A 24822-nucleotide genomic window follows, 5' to 3' on the forward strand; every position below is an offset into this window, starting at 1 on the left:
GAGCCTTCATATGGATGGGGTTTAAGGATCGCTTTGGTTCACAGCATCTCTGGGAATGAAATGTTGACCCTGAAGGCATAAATTTAGAAACACATATAAAATCCAGCCACTAAAATATAGTCCTATGGTGGAATCTGGATCTTTGACAGTATGTTTTAGGTATATCATGAGAGAGAACTGGGCAGGAAACCTTTCCTGACTGTCATCGATTCCATTGCCCAGGGGAAAACAGCCTGGAGTGATGATGAATCACAAAATGATAATCTAACATGAAACTGATATTGATGGATTACCAGCTAGAGTCACTTACTGGGTTTCTCTTGGTCTATTACATTTAAGGATACATATGCTGCATGTTTGCCCTTTAAGGGATGAGGCCTTGGGAGACATTGCCTGAAAAATCTCCAAAACAGACTATTCTTGTTTGCCTGGGTAGCAGTGGATGCACTGGGTCGCAGGAAAGAACCCACTCACAAGATCCTCTAGTATCCTTGCCAGGGCAGCATCCTCGGTTGCATGTTTAATATCACTCTAGGGACGGATCTCATTCAAGGAGAGGGTACACACAGGGTCTGGTCAATTAGGTCTACTCTAGAAGCTACAATGACTTGATCTGATTTAGAGCAGAGTGGGCCACTGGGCTACCTGGCCACGTGAACGGTCTCGCTGTCCCCTGTGGGACTCCAGCATCCTTGAGCTCCGGGGCACCACAAGTCTAGTCATTGTGCACTGTAGAGAAATCAAAGAATTCCAGAGCAAGGCCCTGGAATGCCTGGCTGCCTCCCAGGTCTCTTATGAAGAAATAAATCCTATTGTTGCCCCCACCCCCCCCTTTTCCGTGCATGGAGTCAGAGTCGGCGGCGGCGCGGAGTCGCTTACTGTACCAGCACCTCTCTCCGAGGAGGTGGCTGGGCCACTCCAGGAAGCACGACATCTAATAATATAAACTCAGAGTGCTCCCCACATTCATCTTCTACACAGACCCGCCTGTCCTGTCAGGGTCCCAGTGCTTCGTGACTGTCCCCATGCTCCACAAGGCTGTGCGGTCACCCTTCCAGTTGCTCTTTGAACCCATCCCAAGCTTGTGTCAGAAACGCAGGGTGATGGATTCCCCTGGACCATCCTGAGCCACGGGTTAGAATATATCTCACATTTACGCCACATGGCGTAAACAACACAGCATGTACTCGCCTTCATAAACAGGCTGCCCCGTCACAAAGGCCACTGCAAACGCAGTGCGATAGGACTTGACCTTAAAAGCTATAGACAATCTAACTCAGCACAGACGGTTTCGCGGAGTACAATCACTTCCTGGAATTCTTGGGCCAGCGAAGTCGGAGCCGAGCAAATCCTGTTTTCCTTGCATTGTTTCCTGCATGTGAATATCATCAGTCTAGCAGGTCTGTAACCATGGCGCTTGTAAATAGCCGACGGGTGACTTCTGATAAAGGCATTCCCTGTAAAGAGGGTTTTTTTTTTTTTTTTCTTTTCCTTAGACAAGCCCACATCAAACCCTACGACTGCCCCGTGTCAAAAACAAAACTGACAAATTGCAATTTCAAAATCACATACAGGTCCAGATACGATATTAAATCACGCGTGCGCGCGCGCACACACACACACACACACACACACACACACACACACACACTCGCATGGGCGCGCAAGCAACATGAATGTCTATAGAACGAGGGTGAGGGGCACTGTTTTCCAGTAACTGAAATGTAGATTTCCTCAATCCATTCAGAGCAGCAGATGGATACACTCGACCAAAAAGTCCAGGAAACTGGACACCAGACTTTTATTTACCTGTCCCAAGCTGAGAAAGCCCTACTGTCCATCCTTGGAATAGCCTACTTGAGAGTTTCAGTCTGAGGGCTGCTGAGGTGGCACAGTCTGTAAAGTACCTGCCACAAGCACTGTATTCTCTAGTGTCCATCCCGCATGTGAAAAGCCAGGCAGGTTCTTCTGTAATCTCAGCCCTGGGAGTAGGGGTACAGGAGGCTAGAGGATCCCTGAAGCTGATTGGCTGGCTTCAGATCCAATGAAAGACCCTGTCTCAAAAATAATAGTGGGGGAGTGCTATCTTCCAAAGAGACTTAGTACTCATCTTTGAGCCAATACATACCCTGACACGCTCTCGAACAGGTGCACGCGCATGCACGCACACTATACACATAAACACATGTCTGCATGCCTACATACTTGCACACACACACACACACACACACACACACATCTAAAAAGAAGCCAACTGTTACCGTCAGGGATTTGAGCTGACTTCTGGAAAATTCTGCTCCAATCTTTTGAACATGTGTCCGGTTTACACTTGTGCCTTGAGATAGCATAAAGAATGAGATGTGTCAAAATAGGCCACTATGAAAGCTTCCACAGAAGATCCAAAGCCACCACTTCCAGATTTTCTCTAAATGCCTCCATACATAAAATTTACACCTGGCGAATCCTTCTTGGTTCTCCAGCTCTGTGTGCGACTGAGATATCAGTTGCATTAATCCCTCAGGGTAAGCATTCTTGGCAGATTAAAAAACATGGTAGATATTGGGCAAAGAGTCAACGAGAGTGTTCTGAACTGAGAAAGATGCCCTAGGGAGAGCAATAAAGAGAAAAGGAGCTTGTAAAGATGGTCAACTGTGCTTGATTTTTCCAGAAAGCTCTGTGACAGTTTAAAATTATTTCTACTGCAAATGGTAATGAAAACTGGTAATATCTGCCCATTATTCACACTTGAGCTTCAAGGGCCAGTTCTTGTCTTTGAGGGTGGAGTGAACCCTTCTGTTGAGCCGCTGCATGATACATGGTGGATGCTGAGTGACTTGAGCTGTAGTGAACAAAATAAGAGTCCATTTGACTGTTCGTCTTAAGAGTATGGCTTCATATTTTCAGTGAGTAGATCTGCTTTCAACCCTTCGCTCTGCATTACACAATCCTGCCTTTCAGGTGACCAATGGCTAACAGAGGTCATTTTCTTAAACCTAGAACTATTTTCTTAAAATAGTCCCAACTCACAAGACTCTTGTGCTAAAGCCGCATAATAGCAAGTGCCTAAGTCAACAAGTCAATGTGGGACTCCAGCTGATCATGGCTTCTGGTTAGTTTTATTTAGGGTCAAGAATGCAATTTATGGATGTGGGATGTCAGACATAAGGGTTCTGAGGAACCTGGAGGAACTGGGAAGCGTTAGATAAAGCCAGAACTCCTAGGTGAAAGAGAAGGTGGGTCAGGAGCAGAAAAGAAATGTCAGGAAAAGTCCTGAAGCCATCATTTCAACTTGATTTCCCGTCTCCAGGTCCTTGCTTGACTTGTAATATGGCCACTGTTGTGTTTTAACATGTGTGTGTTGAGACTGTGTTTTAAATTATGTGGCACAAACTGGCCTTGAACTCAGCCTCCCTCCTCTAGGATTATGGGTGTGCCACCACACCTGGCAATGTTTGGTTTCTTTATGGAAGTCAAATAATCCCTAATCGATTCAGAACAATAAAATACAACAGAAATTCTACCCAGTTCAATTAAGAGAGGAGAAGAAGGTTTATTAAATTGATATTTTTAACTACCTCTCTTACATGAACTAGGGATTTGGTAACGTCAGTTCTTTTTACATAAAGAGAAGCTGTATAGAAGCTCCCTCACCTCCCTGATTCAAGTGGAATTCCAACCAAGACTGAGAAGAGACAAAGAGGCAACATACTGTCTGGCAAGGAGTACTTATTAGTGTCTCATGGCCATATTTCCTGCAACATCGTGGTGGCATCCCATAGTTCACGAGCAATGTCCTCAATAGCTGAAGGGAGGGGTGTATACCACATGGTTGGAACTAAGCTGGGCTTTATATGCCATATTTACTTTGCACTAATCATCTTGGGGGCATAGACAGAGAGATAACACATCTCCGTTTCATGAGGGGCCCCAAGGGACCACAGGCATACAATGTCACTTCATACCACACAAACAATACAACACAGAAGACTCCTTTTAACATAATAAACAACCCGAAGTCCTTGTGTTCTGGAAATTGACAATGCTTTTTCAAGTTAGATCAAAAAGGGGCTTGAGTTTTTTTTTTTTTGTTTGTTTTGTTTTTTTAATCTTGGTATCTGTCTAAACAGGGCCAAAGGCCAAAAATAAAAAAAATAAAAAAAAAAATCTCTGTCCAGATACTCAGTGGAGCAGATCCGTAAGCTTGATGATCGTGCTATTGGTGTGTGAAAACCATTTCTCCTTCAGTGTGCAAGGCATGGGAAGCTATTTTAGATTTCAGTCCTGTCAAGTCAGATATAGCTTAAATCGCTTTTACTCTGACAACTTCACTAGGCCTAGTAGACTAGCCACCCATTCAATAAAGAAATGGGATGTAAATTGTCAACTTATCACTGTCCATCCATCCTTTAGTCTGAGCTACTAAGTGTAGATAAATGTTTGAGGTAGGTTCTTTAGGAGGCTTGATTTTTTTCTTTGAAAGGAAATTAGTTAGAGACTGGCTCACTGAAAGATAACAAGCTTACACCCAGGACTTCGCTTGAATGCCAATGATTAGTTGGTGCGTTGGGGGAAGGCTCTAATAATTATCATTTCCATTCTGCACATATGATAGGCAAGTTCTCAACCACTGAGCTGTACCTCCAGCCTAAAATTTGAACCCCAGCTTCTGGCATTTTACTACTCCAAATTAAGGGTTGCTAGCTTCCTGTGGAGAGACAGGTGGCCAGGGTAGAGCCACTTATCTAATAGTGGTCACATTGCAAGCTTGACAGTGAGGGGAGGGCAAGGGAGAAGAAGAGTTCAATGGAAATTATGTGTCCTGTGGCCACTTGGTTACAAAGACAGGGACACCCCCTATCCTGACTCAACCTTTTCTACCCATGTCCTTTGGGATTTCTTTATTTTTTTCTTTTTATTTTTTTTCGGAGCTGGGGACCGAACCCAGAGCCTTGCGCTTGCTAGGCAAGCACTCTACCACTGAGCTAAATCCCCAACCCCTGGGATTTCTTTAAGTTCTTCAGAAAACTCCTGGGGGTTGGAATTTAAGGCTAAATACTGGACAAACAGTCAAGGTTCCCTCAGCAGCAGCCTAATTCATTTTTCAATTTTTGCAAATCTTTTTGATAATCCATCTTGAGTGTCGATTTGATGAGATTTAGAATCACTTCGGAAGTAAACCTCTGGCTGGGCTGTGAGGATATTTTTAGGAGATGCTTGACTAAGGAGGAAAGAAGAAAGGCATCACAGCCTGTGAACCAGAGTTCCAGAGTCAGTATTAATGAAAAAAGAGACCACGTTCCTCTGTCTCTGCTTCCTGACGCCAGGTACACCATGACCTGCCACCTCACATTCCTGAAGCCATGCTTCCCCGTCCATGGTGGACTCTGTCCTCAAACTGTGAGTCAGTCAAATCCTTTCTTCTTCAAGTTGCTTTGTCTGCATGGCTGAGAAAAAGAACCACTACACCTGTTACATAGCTTCCCCCTAAATTAGCTTAAGCCATGTCCTTCCCAAAAAACAAACACAAAGACAAAAACCAAAACAAAACAAAGTCAGTCCAAAAATTTTACTCCTCGCCATTGTGGTGGTGAATCGTGTGATCATTGACTTGATTGACAGTCACAGAATCACCTAGGAGAGAAACCTTGGGGTATAGCCATGAGAGGCTATCTAGATTGTGTTCATTGAGGTGGATGTCTCATCTTAGCTGTGAGTGTTTTCTGTTGCATGAATTGTGGTCCTGGGCTGAATAAACAGGAGGAAGCAAACCGATCACCAGCCTTGGTCTGTCTCTGCACCATGACTGTAGATGCTGTAAAAAAAAATGCTGCTTCATACTTTGATGGTGCGATTTCTCCAGCCCTGTGGACTAAACCCCCAGCTGTCAACAAAAACAACCCTTTTTTCCACTAAGTGGCCTTCGCTAGAATACTTTATCAATGCAGCAGGAAAAGTAACTAGCACAGACACTATTCTCTGTTTATGTGTTTCTTAGTATTACGAAAGGGACATGCTCACAATGGTCTCCTTTGGCATTCATTGGTGACTTATTTACCAATAGCATGTTATAGACTCCTGATAGTAATATTGGATAATGAGAAGCAATTGAGATCTGTGTACAGTTAGTATGAGCATCATTGTTTGGTAAAGAAGTTAAGGCAAGAACCTATCATTCTAGAACACATTTGAAAATATAATAACCCAAGAGACACAGGTAAAGGATACAAGAAGAGTCCGTTTGAATAGCAATAGACTTAAATGCAAATCCAAGTCATTACAGTCTTATATTATATTCTTTAATCCCTGACTGGTGTTCTTGATGTGCATTTTGTATGGGATCCCTCATATACTACCTGCTAATGGAAGCAACCAATGTTCAGTTTAAACACGTGGCTTCTCTCTATCACTAGCACTAGGAGCTCCTTATTGATTTCTGAAATATAACTTGTCCCCACTAGAGGAAGATGAATAACATGGCAGAGAGCGTCTGGACAAATCTGTGGCTGTTTGCACAACTTGTAAATACACAGTCTCACACAGAGACATAATAGAAAGTATCTTGAGCCAACAATGGGAAATAACCTCTTTGACATCATGCTTTTGAAAGAAACGTTTGCACAGCTGGGGTCTGACCCACACTATAAAAATTGCTTGCAAAAGTTACTTCCGTCCTCCTTACTTTCCAATCAGGGCTCTCTACAGTCTGGGGTAGTTGAAGTAAGGTTAGTGGTAGGCCCAGCTTCTTTATGGAAACTAACTTCAGAGAGGAGGTTCTAATTGAGCCAGGATAGTTGAATGGCTAGCTCACACCACACCACTGACCATCTCCACTCTTCAGAAGCACAAGCCTTCCACTGCCTGTAAGTGCACAGTGTCAGATCTCCTCCCTCTTGTGAATGTGTCCAAGACATTGGGAACAAAGAGGTGTCATTAAAAAAAACATAAAAACTTTATTTCAGGCAAAGTTGGGGCATCTTTTGAAAACCATAGATAGGTTATGTCATTATTGTACTGTAAGAAGTTACAGTATAGTAAGGAAGAGGGGGTTGAAAAAGAGGTGCCTTTCCCTCTCTCTCTACCTCAGTACCTCATCTATCCTTCTTGTGGGTTTTATTCCACCATTGGCCAGCACAAACATTCGGAGCAATGTTCTCTGGAGATGTCTGAATGTGCAAAGTTATTGACCGGTCCTCAAAACAAGAGTGCGAACTCTAGTTCTGAGGCTCTGGGGAAGAAAAGGGCCATTTGCCAATCGTTAGGATTTACTGGCTCTTAAATGGGAAGGCAGTTGAAAAATAGAATAAATGATGTAACCATGTATCAAGAATATGATTGGGACCATCTTGACCAAGACTCAAGACGGTAAGTGTCAATTCGTCTAAGAGAGATGTTCTCTCAGATAACTCCTGGCAATGACTACAGATCAGGGTCTTATGTGAAGGGTACACACATACTTGAGATGGGGTAAGTACCACAGGGGACAATGGAAGGATTATGAATGTTCTTGCCTTTCCCTCAAAGCCTTTAGCTATTGTGTATTTGCTTCTTTAAGATGAGCTTAGGTGGTTCAGTTCTGACTTTCTTGGCCATTTTTAGTAAAAATATCATTCAAAACGATCCTTGCAATGGCAGGGCCTCCAGGTCTCTTCTGCATAGTTCTATTATTATACCTGTTATCTATGGGCGGAAAATTTATATTCAGTTTTGTTAGTTTTCACCCCTTTTCATTAAATCACATTTGGAACAAGAATAAACAAATGTCCTTGCACAGTGATGAATTGGAATTCATGTTGGTTGATTCAGGCCTGGGCGATGGCTCTCAAATTCTTGCCTGTGAGTCTGAACCTGTTGAGTCATTAGAAGTCAGCAATGCTAGATACCGATGGAGTGTTAATCCAAAGCCACCCAAGGACCCAGAGCAAGAAAATATTTTGCTCTCAGTTGCCTGGGAGACGAGCACAATTCAACATGATTAGACATGCATGTATAGAAAACAGGAGGGGTCTTCCAATTCCATCACAAAGCTGTCTCCTCGTCATGAGAATGAAAGTCCACAGATAATACTGGATATTTTCAGGTTTTCTCAGACTCACAAGTCATCCTGGCTCCTCATTCAATAGAGGGAGGAGTAATTGTAATATGTAAAAATACTGGACTCTGAATTGAAAGCGCGGTTAAAGTCATTAATCTAGATGTTCTTGAGCTCACTTTTAAATTTGTGGCAATTTTGTCATCTTTGCACAGTAGAAGTCTTAGAAACACATAGTGTTAAGACTTAAGCTACATTTTAATCAGCTTCTCTGTACCTTCAAAACCTCTTATATGAACATCTCAGTAATCCTATCTTACTTTTTGAGTTGTCTTGTGCTGTTCAGGCTGGCCTGAACTCCTGAGCTCAAGTGACCACGCCCCGTCCACTTCCCCAATAGCTAGGACTACAGGTGTGTATCCTTATGTCTGGGTCACATCAGAATCAACTGTCAGCTCTCTGTGAATTATCTAGCTATTTCCAAGAAACACATAAAACATGTAATTGATTTCCAAAAATCTCGGACCTACACTCCTCCCATTACTTCTGGGGATGTCACTCCAGTGAGGTATACCTCACTCCATAATTGCTAAGGAGAGCCTACCACATGTTTGTTCTGGAGAAGTGGCACAACTCAGTTTAATCAACTTAGCATCCTAGACAAAACTCACACTAAAGTAGGGGCGGATACGTTCTCTCCTTTCTTTAATGAGTCTAGTTCCTAAACAGAAGCAATAAACTTCTCCATACCCAATCCAGACCTTGTCACCTAGCATCTCTTACTATAAACAATAAAGTATGTTGTCACTTTAAGGAGGTTATGAGGCTACTTCCTGTTCATTCTCTTAATCTTCTTTCCAGGACAAAGATAGGAAGGTGTGAGAATAAGTTAATGGAATGAGAGATAATGGTGGATAGTTTTAAGGAAAAATTCAAACCCTCTTATTTAAAGCAAAACAAAACATAATTAAAATTAAAACTAGATCAGTTTCTGTTTGTAGAGTGTGAGTTAGAGTCTCCAATGTGCCTCTGGGCAAGAAGTGGAAGAGGAGAGAAATTTGCAGTTTCCAAAAGAACCCAGATTCACAAGTGTGTGTGCCTGTGCGTGTGCGTGTGTGCATGCGTGTATGCATGTATGAACATACATGTCCCTCCAAGGCAATGGGGCTGCTCTGAGACCGAATCTGAATGTTCTAAGTCATCACCGTTAGCTACAAGCCAGCTGCTGTAGTGAGGCCTGCATCCCAAGGGCTCCAAGCAGGGGTAGTAGATTTCCCTCAAAAACACATGTACCTCCAAAGCAGACAGTCATTTGGAAGAGGAGACTCATGGATACTTGGCAGGAGATGAAGAGAAATAGAAAGGAGAAAGTGCAAGGACAAGGAGAGAGAGAGAAAGCGATAATGGAACATCTTCTGGTCAGGTTTGAAACCCATTTTCTTTCCAGTCCCCAAAGATAGGCTCAGCCAAGTGTCACTGTTCTCCCTGGAGACAATGTCTGTGGTCCTTCAGAGGTGTTTATTTAAGTGTTCCAATAGTGCATGTCTTGACTTGGGGATCTGCATATGTTTGCAATGACATGGGGACCTGCAGTGTAGAACACAAAGAAATTCTCTCAGAAGTTGGAGGGGTTTTGTTTCCATGAATCCAACAACAGTTCTTACCCCCTCAGCATTGCATGTTGGACTGGCTCCCAGAGCCACAGCTACAGGGGTGACCAATCCCTGTGCAAAAGGAGCAGAGCACGGACAGGCAGGTTTTCAAGTAGAATGCAATAAAAATAAAGATGGTGGGGTTTCCAGAGCTTAGCCATCTAAAAGGTGGGCGTTTGAATCACAGCAGCCAGCCTGACGCTAGCATGACTCACTTGCTTCAGGATACCTCTGCTGCTTGGGGAGCACTAGAAACAGTGGCTGGGGGTCAACAGAAGCCTTCCTATTTGAGTCTGTCTGCATTCGGGACCAGTAGATAAGGACTCACTTGTTATGGCCAGCCAAAACACCATAGGTAACATTTGGCTCAGGTGAAGTTCAGATGATTATCATTAAAAAGTTCATTTCTTAGGCTGGAGACAGAGTTCAGACAGAGGTAGCTGCCTTGACTAGCATACACGTAGGAGTTGCTGGTTAAAACTCTAGAATTGCCAAAAGCGGGGGTGGTGGGGTGGTGGGGTGGGGGGGTGGGAATTGAAAATGTAAGTTTTGATCCTTAGACACATTAGTTTGTTTGTTTGTTCCGGCCAGCAGGGTGGAATTTAGGACCTGGTGGCCTCTAGGCAAGCACTCCATCATAACACAAAATCCCTGGTGTTCTTATTACTTTCTATTTCAAGACAAAATGTCACTAACTTGCCCAGGCAGACCCTGTCTGAACTTGCAATCCTCCTGCCTCAGGCCCCCGGGATTACAGGCTGTACAGCCATACGTTGTTCTTTATTATTTATGAAATAAATGTACCATATTCATTTATTTTATTTTACTTACACAAGAAGGGCCAGCTTGGAGGATAAACACTTAGCACTCAAACCTGAGGACTCATCTATGCACCATGGCAAATGTACCTTCCTATACACATATACATTGTGCATATACATTAATCAAAAAATAAATTAAAATTAAAATTAAAATTAAAAATGTTAAAGTTACCCTAGAAACACATGTACAACCACATGGTATAAACGATGAAAGTATTAGGGAATGTGCAGAATGAACATGCAATCTTTTTAAAGGACATCCATTGTTGTGAAGTGTACACATGTGTATACACAGTTAGCTACATATCTACTTATCATACCCATCTCCTCACATGCACATACAGCCACATACTTCTTAACGGTTTAATATATTTTGAGATTCATTGTATGAACACATTTATGGCATCCCACTCAACATATAATCTTTTGGGAGCATGTGGTCTATGAATGGATCATTGGCCAAAACAAAATTAGGTATAACATGATCATATCTATAAATATTTACAAATACACACACAGATATCATCTATATATAACTGTAAACACACATGTACACGCACATATATTATATATATATATATACAATGTATATATTAACTAAAATGTATTTGATAGACATATTTACTTAACCAGAATTAGCATATTATTCTTATCAAAATTTTCAAGGGATAGAGGAAACTTGTAATAGTATATTATTAGTATTATAGGAGCCTCATGTCCAGCAACACGTGGAAACCAGTGTATAAACGGTGTAATAAGACATGCATTCAAATACATTGGCTTCCACAGCCTCTGTCCCCAGACTCCAAAGTAAAATTCAGCTGGGGCTAAGACTTTGCTAGCAAACCCCTGTTATTTCCTCTTCCCTCACGTGTGGCATGAACTGGTTGAAGAAGCTTTGGGAGATGGCTACAATATTCTCCACAATTCTTGAAAGTGCTAACTCTCCTGGGAAAATTCCATAGATGCGAGTTCATTCATAGGAGAACAATGATTAATGACACAGCTGAAGTGTCAAGGCTACCATAAAGGTGGGGAGGAATGGAACCGCCCATAATTATTGCGGTAATGCTAAAGTGGGGTGATAGACTTTTTACTTGGAATAAGACAATGGTAGCCTTGGGTTGGAGGGATGGCTCAGTGGTTAAGTGCACTGACTGCTCTTCCAGAGGTCCTGAGTTCAATTCCTAGCAACCACATGGTGGCTCACTGCCATCTGTCATGAGATCCGATGCCCTCTTCTGGTGTGTCTGAACAGCAACAGTGTACTCACATACATGAAATACATAAACATTTTTTTAATTTAAAAAAGTTTATAAATGAAAAAAAGACAATGGTAACCTATACCAAAAAAAAAAAAATAAAGTTCAAGTTTTCCCTTTCAAGTGAATAAGCTGTACCAAATCCAAACTCAGCAAGCAAAATATCAAGCCACAACTTCATCAGCCATACTCTACATTATAAACCCTTTCCTCTGGGGCTAATAGATAGAACTGGACTTGCCCATACACTTAGAAAACTCTAATTTTTCTGGACATGATTTACCCCTCATACCCCTAGGGAGAGAAGAGATCCACAGTGTAAGGTCTTTCCAGAGGAAGCTGAAAAATTCAGTATTTTAAAAGATGTGATACAGTCAGTAATTAAAGTTAACCTAAATAAGAGGCATTAAAGGGGTTCAAAATATAAATGTGGGAGCCCATTTTTAGCCTCTTTATGTTCACAAGCAAACACTGGAGAATCCAGTGTGTTCTCTCTCTCTCTATCTCTCTCTCTATCTCTCTCTCTCTCTCTCTCTCTCTCTCTCTCTCCCTCTCCCTCTCCCTCTCCCTCTCCCTCCCTCTCCCTCTCTCTCTCTCTCTCTCTCTCTCTCTCTCTCTCTCTCTCTCCCTCTCTCTCTCTCTCTCTCTCTCCCTCTCTCTCTCTCTTTCTCTCTCCCGCTCTCTCTTTCTTTCTCTTTCTCTCTCTCTCTGTGTAAGAGGGGGAATCTTATCAACAATCATAAATGGAAGATAGACAAAGAGATACTTGACCTGGTTTTACTTTGTTCTTTGTACATGGTGGTCACTACCGTCAAGCATTTTATGCCTCCGAGTTTCTAATTGTACATTTAAGGCCAGTTACACCAGGCTCCATGTGAAGGCCTCACAGACACATGATAGGGAGTACCCAGATGACTTGATTTCTGCCCTACATCCCCACCTTACAAAACACCACAGTAAGTATTTGCCTTTTATTTGCTTGCACAGCTACAAAGCGTAAGATCGTTCTCTGCCCACCTTAGCCTCAGGGGCAATTCCCCAACAAGTGCTTTTCATCTCAGATCTTTCCAGTCTCACTCTAGTCTAAGCCATTACCTATGCTTGGCTTGCTGCAGAAAGGTCTTCAAAGGCCTGCTTCTATTTACGTTCAGACTCTTATTTTCCAACTAGATTGTCTTAAACTTCTTAACAGCTTCTCATGTCACAAGATAAGCCTCCTTACGTCAAGTGGCTTTTAAGTAGTGTGATCATCTCCACCAGTTATGTGGTTGGCTAATTGTTTGTGTGGTGATAGCCTTCATACCCAAAGGAACACAGGTTAGACCACGAATTACAATGACTTCATTTACAGCACTCTGGGCTTTGGCATCTGCCGGCTCTCCAACATTAAGTCAAATGGGTCTTCCCTATCCACTCTAGCCACATAGAAATCTTTCACATCCTCCAACCGAACTTGCTGCTCTCTCCTCCCTTCAATGGCAATTTCTTTCTATAGCTTCAGCAGCACCCTATAACAGGACATTTCACCGATTTATTATATTATTTTATTCTAACTATCAGCATAATGATAATCTGACTACTAAGAGATGATTAATGCCCTTCTGAGTCTACTGTTAGCATTTCATTGGAAGTTTCAGTGAAGGTCAAATTTTTGTAGGATTGTACTTGCCCACCAGACTTTTCCTTGTAGAAAGCCTTGCTCCAACTAAATGGGTTGAGAAGGTCTGTTTTATTTCACTTTGGTCAGTTCTAAGCCCAGCCCAATATCTGAGGCATGCTGAGAAGTATTTGTTGAATGTAAAGTGAATAAGTACATATTTGTGAGCATGCTGTAGGAGAGTGTGAGATTGACATAACTCTGGGTGCAATAGGAAGAGCCTATCCCCCAAGTTCACAGCTTCTAGACAGAACTGTCTTTGACCTATGACCTCTAAATTATTATTATTGATGGCCTTGAGTCCTTGAGTCATGTGAGATTGACCCAACTCTGGCTGCAACAGGAAAAGCCTATCACAAAAATTCACAGCTTCTAGACAGAACTGTCTTTGACTGAACTGTCTTTGATATATGACCTCTAAATTATTGATGACCTTGAATCCTTGAGTCAGAAACCAAGAATATGCAAGCAAATTAAATACGTTACATTTTTCAGGAGTTTATAGTCCCTTAGAAGAGATAAAGAACAGAGATATGTTGGTCCAACGGGAACACAGAAAAGGAACAGCATATTCACAACAGGGCTTTGAGGAACTCCCATTAGGGAGGTTCCATAGTTAGGGTTTCTATTGCTGTGATCAAACACCATGACCAAACAAGAAGTTGGGGAAGAAAGGGTGAATTTGGCTCCTCGTTCAAGATCAAAGTCCATGATTGGAGTAGTCAGGACTGGAACTCAAGCAGGGCTATGACCTGGAGCAGGAGCTGATGCAGAGCCCATGGAGGGATGTAGGTTATTGGTTTGCTCCCCATGGCTTGCTCAGTCTTCTAATTTAGAGAAACAGAACCATCAGCCCAGAGATGGCACCACCCACCATGGGCTGGGCCCTCCCCTTCTGATCACTAATTGAGAAAATGCCTTACAGCTGGATCTCACTGAGGTATTTCCTCAACTGAGGCTCCTTCCTGATGACTAACTTGTGTCAAGTGGACACACAAAACCATACAAAACAGGAGGCACATGAAGATCAGACGTCACAGTATGACTTTATTCATAAGTTATGATGCTGAAAATGGGTGGAACTGGAAAATATCATCCTGAGTGAGGTAACCCAATCACAGAAAAACATACATGGTGTGCACTCATTGATAAGTGGATATTAGCCCAAATGCTCAAATTACCCTAAATGCACAGAACACATGAAACTCAAGAAGGATGACCAAAATGTGAATGCTTCACTCCTTCTTTAAAAGGGAAACAAAAATACCCTTGAGAGGGGATAGGGAGGCAAAGTTTAGAGCAGAGACTGAAGGAACAACCATTCAGAGCCTGCCCCACATGTGGCCCATACATATACAGCCACCAAACTAGATAAGATGGATGAAGCAAAGAAGTGCAGGCCGACAGGAACTGGATGTAGATCTGTCCTGAGAGACACAGCCAGAATACAGCAAATACAGAGGCGAATGCCAGCAGCAAACCATGGAACTGAGAACGGGACCCCCACTGAAGGATTCAAAGGACTGAAAGAGCTTGAAGGGGCTTGGGACCCCATATGAACAACAATGCCAACCAACTAGAGCTTCCAGGGACTAAGGCACTACCCAAAGACTATACATGGACTGACCCTGGACTCTGACCTCATAGGTAGCAATGAATAACCTAGTAAGAACACCAGTGGAAGGGGAAGCCCTTGGTCCTGCCAAGACTGAACCCCTAGTGAATGGGATTGATGGGGGAGGGTGGCAATGGGGGGAGGATGGGGAGGGGAACACCCATATAGAAGGGGAGGGGCTAGGGGGATGTTGACCTGGAAACCGGGAAAGGGAATAACAATTGAAATATAAATAAGAAATACCCAATTTAATAAAGATGGAGAAAAAAAAAGATTGTAATAGCCAAAAAAAAAATTGCTGTGACCCAAATCTAACAGAAATATTCCAATTATTTGAATAGAGTTAACATGTGAAAAAAAGTTATGATGCAGAACTACATTAAAAAGGCAAGTAAAATCTGTGCATGCTAAAAGAGAGTGCTGTACCTTTAAGTTAGAAGTTGGGAGATTTTGTTCTCGGAATCACTTCACACTTAAAATTTCTTGAGAATCAATTCTCAAGAAGAACCTCGGGCCATACTGTTTATATTACTCATCTTTACTGTGTTAGAAATTGTACTTGTGGCATTTAAAGACATCTATTTCAAAATAATAGTACTCAATATACCATGCAATGTGGATAAAACATAACTACATTTTAACAAACAAAAAAGTGCTATACTTTCATAAGATTCTTAAATGGGTTCCTTAATAAGACACGGTTTCTCCTGCCTGTTTCTGAATTCAGTGTGCTGCATTATATTGGTTTCTTCAACGTGTATGAGGATCATCGTAGCCTTAAAGAGACTAAAATAATTAAATAAAAGAATTATTAGTCACCTGACCAACTTTGGGCAGTCAGTCAGATCCCCCACTCTGTGGGCAATAGGCTCCCGTCTGCTTTTAGCTGGTAGATATTAGACGGAGTGGTGATTTGGCCAAGTTTTTTAATGTAGATTGTTTTAGCAATTGTATGGTCAGTGAACTTGGACACGATCACGTATTTGCAGGCTGTTTGAGATTCTAAGGTGATAGGATCAAGGTCAAGTCCCCCATAGACATTGAAGGAAAAGGAAAAGAAAAGCTGACCCCATAGGCACATGTTACAGTCTCTGCTTATATAACAAAAACCAGCACGGAGGAGCAGTCTTCATGACATAGGAGACAGGTATGAAAAGTAAAGCTGCTGGGGAGACATTTGTCTAGGTGAGTCTGAGATAAGAGATGCTCAAGCCGGACACTGAGAATTGCAAATCAGCAGCAGTCGGTGGAGGATCAATATCTGGGAATCAACAAGCTCCCCAGAAAAAAAAAACCAAAAACAAAGAAACAACAAAAAAACAGGTAGAGTGAGAATAATGATCAAGTCCGGGCTCCTGGGCCATGTTGGGTGGATACAGGGAATTTCACCTGTTGACTAAGATGGGAAGAGCCAAGCCCTTTTGCCATGGCTGAGAGGAAAGAGTTCACAAAAGGCTCCAGATGATGATCAAATTGCAGCAGAAACCTCAAGGAAGATGCCAATGGACACATGGTTATCAGTATCCTTAGGACAGTATCAGCCAGTGGGTGTTAGGGAAGAAAAAGTAATAAAATACAGGGGCCTGAATCATAAAGAGGACACTCAACTAAAAGGAGCAAAAATCACTTATTCCTACAAGTGTGAGGACAGAATGAGAGGATATCAGTCTAATTGTGCAAAGTCACTGGAGTTTATTTGGTTTAGCCTGTGTATTGATGGAGTACAGTAGTAATTTATTGGAGGGTAAAAATTGAATCCCTGGGTTATTGATTATAACAGAACATTGCTGAGGATAAAGGAAAAGACATCAAGAGAGTGCCGAGTGTATCATTCTCACCATCTCCCAATCGTCACAGGATGCTGAGCTTGCAGATAGAACCCAGACAAGTTGGAAAGATGAAGAGATTCATCGGCAAACAGTAAGGCCTTGCTGACACCAGCTGAAGAAGCATTAAAGGTTTTCTATGTCTGTGACTAAGAGTGGGAATAAAACAGACATACTTTATAAAAAGCACAGGGAGAAGGAAGACAGGTCCTGATCCATGTCTTAACTATTTGTGGCACCCACGGACATGAACAGAGGAAATTCCATGAAGTTTACTTTCCAGAGAGAAAGTGTGTGTGTGTGTGCGTGTGTGCGTGTGTGTGTGTGTGTGTGTGTGTGTGTGTGTGTGTGTGCGTGTGTGTGAGTGTGGTTTTGTTTTCATCTTTTTGATGGTGCCAAATACAGTTCAACTAACTGACTCGTTCCTTTCTCAGGGAGCTTTCTCTAAGTCTATGCTCTTTGTAACACCCAGCCTCTTTGTTACATCAATTCACCAGGACAAATGAAACAAAGTGAACCTTGGGTAAATTAGTTTGGGAAACATTTAGTTAAACAAAGTTAAGCAGAGTTCTTCATCGAGGGCCTTCTCAGAATTGTTACTATAATTAACACACACTGAGAATTATTTAAGTAAGTGATAAGAGTGGGCACAGTTTCTCAAACTTAATCACAGAACCATTGTTTTTCTTGAACACATACTGACTTCTTGCCAGGAACTCGTGTTTTCCATGAAATCTGAAGTCTTGAAAGGCATTACAGAATGATTAATAAAAAAAAAAACAAAAACAAAAACAAAAGCAAAACAAGGGACAGCATAGTGTCATCACATTGAAGTGTATATATGTGTGTAAGTTGAATTACCAGGCGCAGACGTATCCTAGAAATGGGCTGCCAATGTAGACAGAGTTGCTTCTACTGTTCAAGGTCTGGAAAAGAGGGTTGAAGCATGAGATTTTTTTGAGTGGTCAGCAGAGGAACCCAGAACACAACAATCTCCAAGGCCTCTAGAAAATGGCTCCCTGTGAGGTAGTCCAAAGCTCAAGAAGATTAAGCAAGGGTCTGGTCTAAAGAGACTCATTCCCTTGACCCGGATCTCAAGCATCCTGTCGGCTGTGCAAAGCAGCCATCTGGTACAAAGCAAGCATTCCTGACATGACTTCTAGGTGAGTCATTTGTAGAGCTCCTAGTTTTGATTTTTTTTTCCTGAAGTAAATTGCCTATTTTCATTCCTGTCTTTTTTTTTCTCCAGCTAGAAAAGTTTCCTGGTGTAGCTCTTCCTGTAAAAACACAATTGATATTCAACCCTCCATTCCACCCAAATTCCTATAGAAGGCAATGAGCATGTTGTTTTGTTCTCCCTCCCACTGAGAATTATGAAAGGCATGGAATGCCTTTCTAACTCAGGAAGAATCTCCATGACTTGTCCACTGTATTACAGTGACAGGGCAGTGCCAGGAGATTCCGCACAAACGTGTGACCTCAATCTGTTATGGAATGGGCAAGTAACATTATATACCCCAGCGATGATTGTCTCCAATCAGCAGTGGCCTTCCCATAATATATGTTATTAACATTTATAAAAGTATAGAAAAATAGAAGGGAGGGGTTCTCATAGGAGAAGAAATTTTAAATCTATGGGCACTGGCATTGGATTAAGACTCTATGGGCTTGATAAGTCTAGACGAGGGTGATTAACTAAAAGGAATTGGCATGTTAGAGTACTGTTTGCCAGTGTGTATCCCAAGCATGCAGTGTTAGTAAATTAATATTTACTAGTAGTTTAGTTAGCAGGCAACATCTCCTGAACAGAGAATACCTCTGCTGTGAGACACAAATGCCTATTCCCTCGTGTTATTTTAAGTCTTTGATTTCATGTATTGGGTTTATTTGTATCTTATCAATTTCAAAATGTATTTGTGTGTTGACACTACAAGTGACCTTTTAGGTATCAATAGACAAATTAAGTAGCCAATGGCCTCATCAGCCTCCAAGATGATTGACAGCTATGAGAAGCCAATGAGCATGAAGGAGTAAATATGCCATGTATTTGTTAAATAATGCCATGTATTTGTTCATATAGTACTTGAAGCATATTTCTTTGTAGATGTATGTAGATAATAAACGATTATAAGCATGTATACATTCATAAATAAACAGCAAAGAAATATAGCAGGAAAAGAAGAAAATGAAAGGAATTTTATAGAAAGTTGAGAAAATAAGAATCAATATTTCAAGTTGGTGTTGAACTCCATTGCATAGAGAGCTATGATAAATTTGAAGACACTTTATTTCCCAACTAACTTTTTTTGGAGGATGGGAAAATGAGTTATTTTTAACTTAAAATCACGGAGTAAAGAGTTACTAACGTATGTGATAAATGTGGGTGACAGAACCACCTCCTTCCATAGTTTCTAGGTTTCAATAATTATAGCAATTCTTTGTAACAGGAGATAGTTCAGACTATGTTCATATGGCTACATGCTGAGAACATAAGAAGACAAAGATTGCCAGGCCATTATTATTTTTCATCTATTCATCAAGAGTTTGAAAGGAAATCCATCTTCAGGATGGGGAAGAGGTGATGCTCGAGTATTATCCAAACCCTCTAGAACACAGTATGCATAATGGGCAGACATTTTGGATATCTAGACACAAAAGACGAGTAGACTAATGGCATTGTCACAAAAGTAAAAATGTGTGACTATAAAACTACTTTATATTCAGGTATCAAGAGCAGCATGTTAATAAATCCATTGTTGGGGGCTCAAGAATAGATCACTGTCTTCTCTAAAGCCAGACACGTTCTGCCATTGCTATGACGACCCTAGGACAAGGCAGATGAGTAGAAACATGTATTCAGGAAACAACTCCCCGCAGGTCTTCAGATCATGACTTAAACAGTGGGATAAGCAACAACTTCTTGATTTTTAAAAAATGCTTCTTTTGCTTTGAAAATGAGTTTTACATACCTTTCCCATTCTTGCCCCAATTAGTAGTAATCAGTGCAGGTGGGACACTACGCGTTCTTTTTCCTTCCTGGAGTTATCCCTTGCCTTACCCTTTTGAACTTCTTCGGTTTTCATGTAGTTACTTTGAATTTATTTTCAAGCACATCAATACCAAACACCTTTGCATGTAGTCTTCCAGGCTTTTCTGGGAGTCAACGCTTTTAAAACCTTTCTCTCCTCTTCGAATATGGGGGTGTGAGTGGGGTCTGCGCTCCAGCCCTGCTGGGCGAATCTCTTCTGCTGCGTCACGACAATTTCCCTCATTCCTCTCAAGTCCATTCTATGTCACCTGTGTCCTTCTTCCCCTTTCCTGGTGTGTTCATTTTCTCCAGAAACTCCTTTGATGAGTTTCTGGGAATCTTTCCAAAATTATTGGGTGAAAGCAGTCTTGGCAAACCGCACCTTGCTGGATGAATCCATGTCATGTATTTGTATAACTCATGAGCTAAAAATGGCATTCACATTATTAAATGGCTATAAAGATCAAAACAAAACCAAGATGTACACGGAAGAAATTTTATATAACCTATAAAACCAAAGCTATCCTTTTGCCTTTAGAGAAAACATTTGCTAAGCCCTGTTCTAGGGCGCTTCTAGTCATCGATGACAGGGGGTTTATAATGAGGGACACTGAGGTGTTTAGTGGTTTTCATTGTCTCATGATTTTAAGTAATCAATTTACTATCTTTACTGGGTATTTTTCTATTTTAGGCTTTCTTGAACCTGTTTTGATAAATTACATTTAAAAAAGTCTCTTGGGGCTAGAAAGATTGCTCAGCAGTTCAGAGCACATGTTATAGAGAACCTGGCTTCCATTCCCAGCCCCCATGTCTGGTTTCTCACGACTGCCTGTAACTCCAGCTCCAGGGGAACGGATGCCCTCTTCTGACTTCTGTAGGTTCCTGTAGCATGTGGTGCACATAAATTCACTCAGGGTTGCATATGTACGCTGAAAATTTGAAAATATATAAAAACAAATCTTTAAGAAAGTACATCTTTTGTTATCAATTCTGGCACGGTGATATCAATTTGATTAGAGTTTGCATGGTAAAACTGTCTGAGTTAATCTAGTTCATGCTTTACTGTCACCTTTGTTAATAGCAAGTGTGGCTTCACGATTTCATTTTTTTTTTTTTTTGTTTCAACTTCGCAAATTGAATGTCTATGATTTTGAAGTTAGATTTAAAATCCCATTCATATGGAAGTTTGAGTTCTTTCTTTCTATGAATTGATTTTTTTGGATGCCACACATGTTTTGATAGGCAGCATTTTATTAACATTATTTCTTAGAGAAGATGCCCAGGAAGTTATGATTACTATGTAAGTGCTGTACTAGTGAGCTACATTCCCGGCCCAGCATTTTGATACAAAAAACTGTTCACTCTAATATTCATTTCTAGATTTTATAACAATGACTATATTCTCAAATACTATTTTTAACTTTTGACTATATTCTCAAATACTATTGTTAACTTTCCTGTTTGTTTGTTTGTTTAAATGGTTTTTCAATTAAAATAAAAAAATTTGAGGCCACCTTTCTTTTCTCTGACTTCTTCACTGATTGTTCATGGATCATTTTAAAACAGAGGAAGCCTTCTAAGGTACTCAAAGACAAATAAGCAATGTCTTTACTTTCTCTCAATGTCATTTTTCTTTCGTTCTTTCGTTCTTTAAATGATTTCTTTTTATTTTATTTTATGTATATGAGTGTATCTCACATGTATGCTTGGTGCCTGTGGAGGCCAGAAGAAAAGTTTAGGTTCCTTAAAGCTGGAGTCTCCTGTGGCTGTGATCCACTGTGAGTTTTAAAAGCAGAATATGGGTCCCATGTAAAAGTGGCCAATGCTTGTGACTGCTGAGCCATCTCTTCAGCTTTCCAAATATCATTTGTTTACTTCTTTCAGATTCTTTATTCATACTGAAACAGCATTTGAATCAAGATAGATTATATAATATACATTTATATTATATTACATGCATGCGCGCATGCACACACACACACACACACACACACACACACACGAATTTCTAAAACTAAATCAGTAGTTGGGTTATCTCATTCATGTGTGAAAGCCACACTTTACACCAGTGTTGTGAGAGAATGTTATTTTATACTTAGCACAAATTATTTGACAATGTACAACATAAAAACCCTTTGAAGGCTGATCTGAGGCATGTGTAAATTAGCAAAGTGTTAGTTTTGCTGGACAACAATTCACCCACACCCTTCCCTGTAGCTGTGACCTTCCTTTTCTGCATTGGCTGTCTGACCAAGTATACATGAAAAAAAAATAATTGGATCACAGAGACATTCTCGAGAGCACTGTCACCAGCTTAGGCTATCATTATTGAAACAGTCCCCAACCACTCACAGGGCTGAGATGTGTCAGCGAGAGCGGGTCAGACTTTCCTTTGTCCCCGCTGCTGTTTGTTTTTGCCTCTGGTGGTATTCCCTGCTCGGTAATATATGCCTTGACTTTGTGACCTGTCTTCCTGCAATAATTCTTTGGTGGAAAAACCTAACAATACAGCCAAAAGTTCGTCCTTCCTCTGACTCCACGTGCCTGGCCCAGAGATCACAGCCTGTGGGGTCAGTAAACACATGTAGCTGGGTTACTGAGCGAGCTCTTTAGGACTTTTCTCACCAGCCCAGGAATGGGTATATTACTCCTCTCTTTCTCTCTGTCTCTCTGTCTCTCTCGGTCTCTCTGTCTCTGTCTCTGTCTCTGTCTCTCTCTGTCTCTCTCAACATTAAGACTTTGATTTATGAATAGTGGAGGGAGAACAGAGTTTGTCATGAGTACGGGCCACGAGCCGGTGCAACCATCTTTTGGCATTGCGAGAGTATAACGCACAGTGGTATTGGAGGAGAGTATGCAGAAGTCTGAGGAACACGAAGGATAATAAGACGCTCAAAGGATAAATAAACTCGCTAACAAGTTATAACTGAGACTTAGAACAGAGAGTCAAACTTAGCAGTCATAGGAAGTCAGACTTGCTCTGTGTGTTTCCTTCAGAATTTTAGTACAACAATTATATCGATTCAGGGCAGTGTACTGCACCAAGACCAGAAGTCATCTCCAAATTGTACCTGGTGTGATCTGTGAGGGCTGCCACGTACCACATTCATAATATTTAATAACCAAATATTTGACCGTGAAACATCACTAGAGGCAATTTAAAATGGGAGAGCTGCTTCAAAAGATTAAAAATAGAGGCTTGTGAGTTAGCTCAGAGGGTAAAAGTTGCTGCTCAGCCTGACAGAATGAATTTAGTCCCTAGAACACATAGATTAGAAGGCACTGGCAAGTACAAGTGATCATCTGTCCTCTACTTAAAATACATATAAAAACTTAAAGAGATGAAAAGAAGAATTTGCATATGATCTAGTATGCTGCAGTAGAAAGGAAGGGAATTCTATCACATAACGCAACATGGCTGTGTCCTGGGGGGTATTCTAGTGAGAGTAACCAGTCATGAAAAGACAAATACTGTGTGTTTCTACCTATTTACATGAGCATCTAATGTTAAAATCACAGGAATGAGTAACTGCAAGATGGTTACTAGGAACTAAGAGGAGAGGGATGGCTTATGGAAGAGCACACACATGCAAGGGTCTTTAATACTGAACTATACACTTAAGGATATCTGGAGGTGTATATGCAACCTGTGGGGGGTTGTGTTGCCATGGACACACAAAAGGCATCCAGTTTGAACAGCAGACACGATGGTCACTTCCCTGCCTATCTCATGAGGTTTATAAGCATCAGATAAGATAGTGAGCAGACATATAAAATGATTCATGGATAATCACTACAGCATTGGACAGAAACAAGGGTTTACCAGAAGGTCGTCTCAGCCACAGAGCATAGCTGTGCGCTGAAAGACAGCAGCTTGGGTACACAAAGAAATGGCGGCAAACCCGACTGTCTGGGGTCTCCAAGAGGTTAAAGAAAATATGTTGAGAGAGAGGGAAAGAGAGAGGCAGAGAGAGAGAGAGAGAGAGAGAGAGAGAGAGAGAGAGAGAGGGAGAGAGAGAGAAACAGAGACAGTGAGAGCACTGTATCTTTATATAAGAACTGGGAAATGATGAACATGTATTTGCATGCTTTTCTGTTTTCATAAAGGAATTCTGGAAGGATCCCAAATACACTCATAAAATATTTATCTCGCTGAGAAGAGGTGAGGTGGGCAGCACTGGATGGGAGTGAGAATTTTCAATGCTTTCCTTCTCAGGTCTTTTTGTTTTGGACGCACTGGATTGTACTGATCATTTTCTCAAAGCCATAATGCTTTTATTGATTAACTAAGTAAATTACCATAATGCAAGTCAAGTGCCTCTTTCCCTTTCTTCTCAGGACCTTTCACGAGGATCCTCTGATTTCTGATATTCAGCTGGAAATAGACTTTTCATCTCTGTTTGGGCTAATAAAATCAGCCAGGGGAACACCACCCTAATCCCAAAGGTGGGACAGAGGAGAGCGGGAGGCTGTTCTTATGTCACACTGACACTGGAGAGACTAACGCCCAAAGGAGGGTGCTATGTAGGAAATTGATCTCCACAATGGGCCAGACAGTGGTTTTGTCTCTTCCAAGCTAATTTGGCAATGTCTGGAGATATTATTATTATTATTTTTATTGTCATGGCTGGAGATTGGGACTGATACTCGATTCTGAGTAGACACCAGGGGCTAAATGTCAGAAATGCATAAGACAATGCCAGGAATTCTGACAATGGTTCTCACAATGAATATTATCTGGTCCAAAATGTCAATTGTCTGGCTGAGGGTGAGAGATTGTCTCAGGAGAAAAGGCATTTTACCTAAGGTGTTGGGAATAACAAAGCCTTAAGATGTTTGGAAAGAGTAATGGCGACATGTTAGGACCAGAGCAGGAGAGTCAAGGAGTCTGGCCAGAGACACTTTCCTGTTCTTTTCAAAGCATAGCTCTGT

At 41.3% G+C, this 24822-nt stretch overlaps 1 long non-coding RNA gene across 1 annotated transcript in view; it reads left to right on the plus strand.

Annotated features, from left to right (window-relative positions):
• The first annotated feature begins 1271 nt into the window (after positions 1-1271).
• LOC134482770 (uncharacterized) overlaps positions 1272-24822 on the plus strand; it is a 28746-nt gene continuing 5195 nt past the window's right edge. The window contains exon 1 of the long non-coding RNA XR_015642015.1: positions 1272-1400. This is a non-coding gene — a long non-coding RNA (uncharacterized LOC134482770). The remainder of the gene's footprint in view (positions 1401-24822) is intronic.

This window comes from Rattus norvegicus, chromosome 17, assembly GCF_021556685.1.
Source record: "Rattus norvegicus strain SHRSP/BbbUtx chromosome 17, alternate assembly SHRSP_T2T, whole genome shotgun sequence".
NCBI classification, from domain to species: Eukaryota; Metazoa; Chordata; class Mammalia; order Rodentia; family Muridae; genus Rattus; species Rattus norvegicus.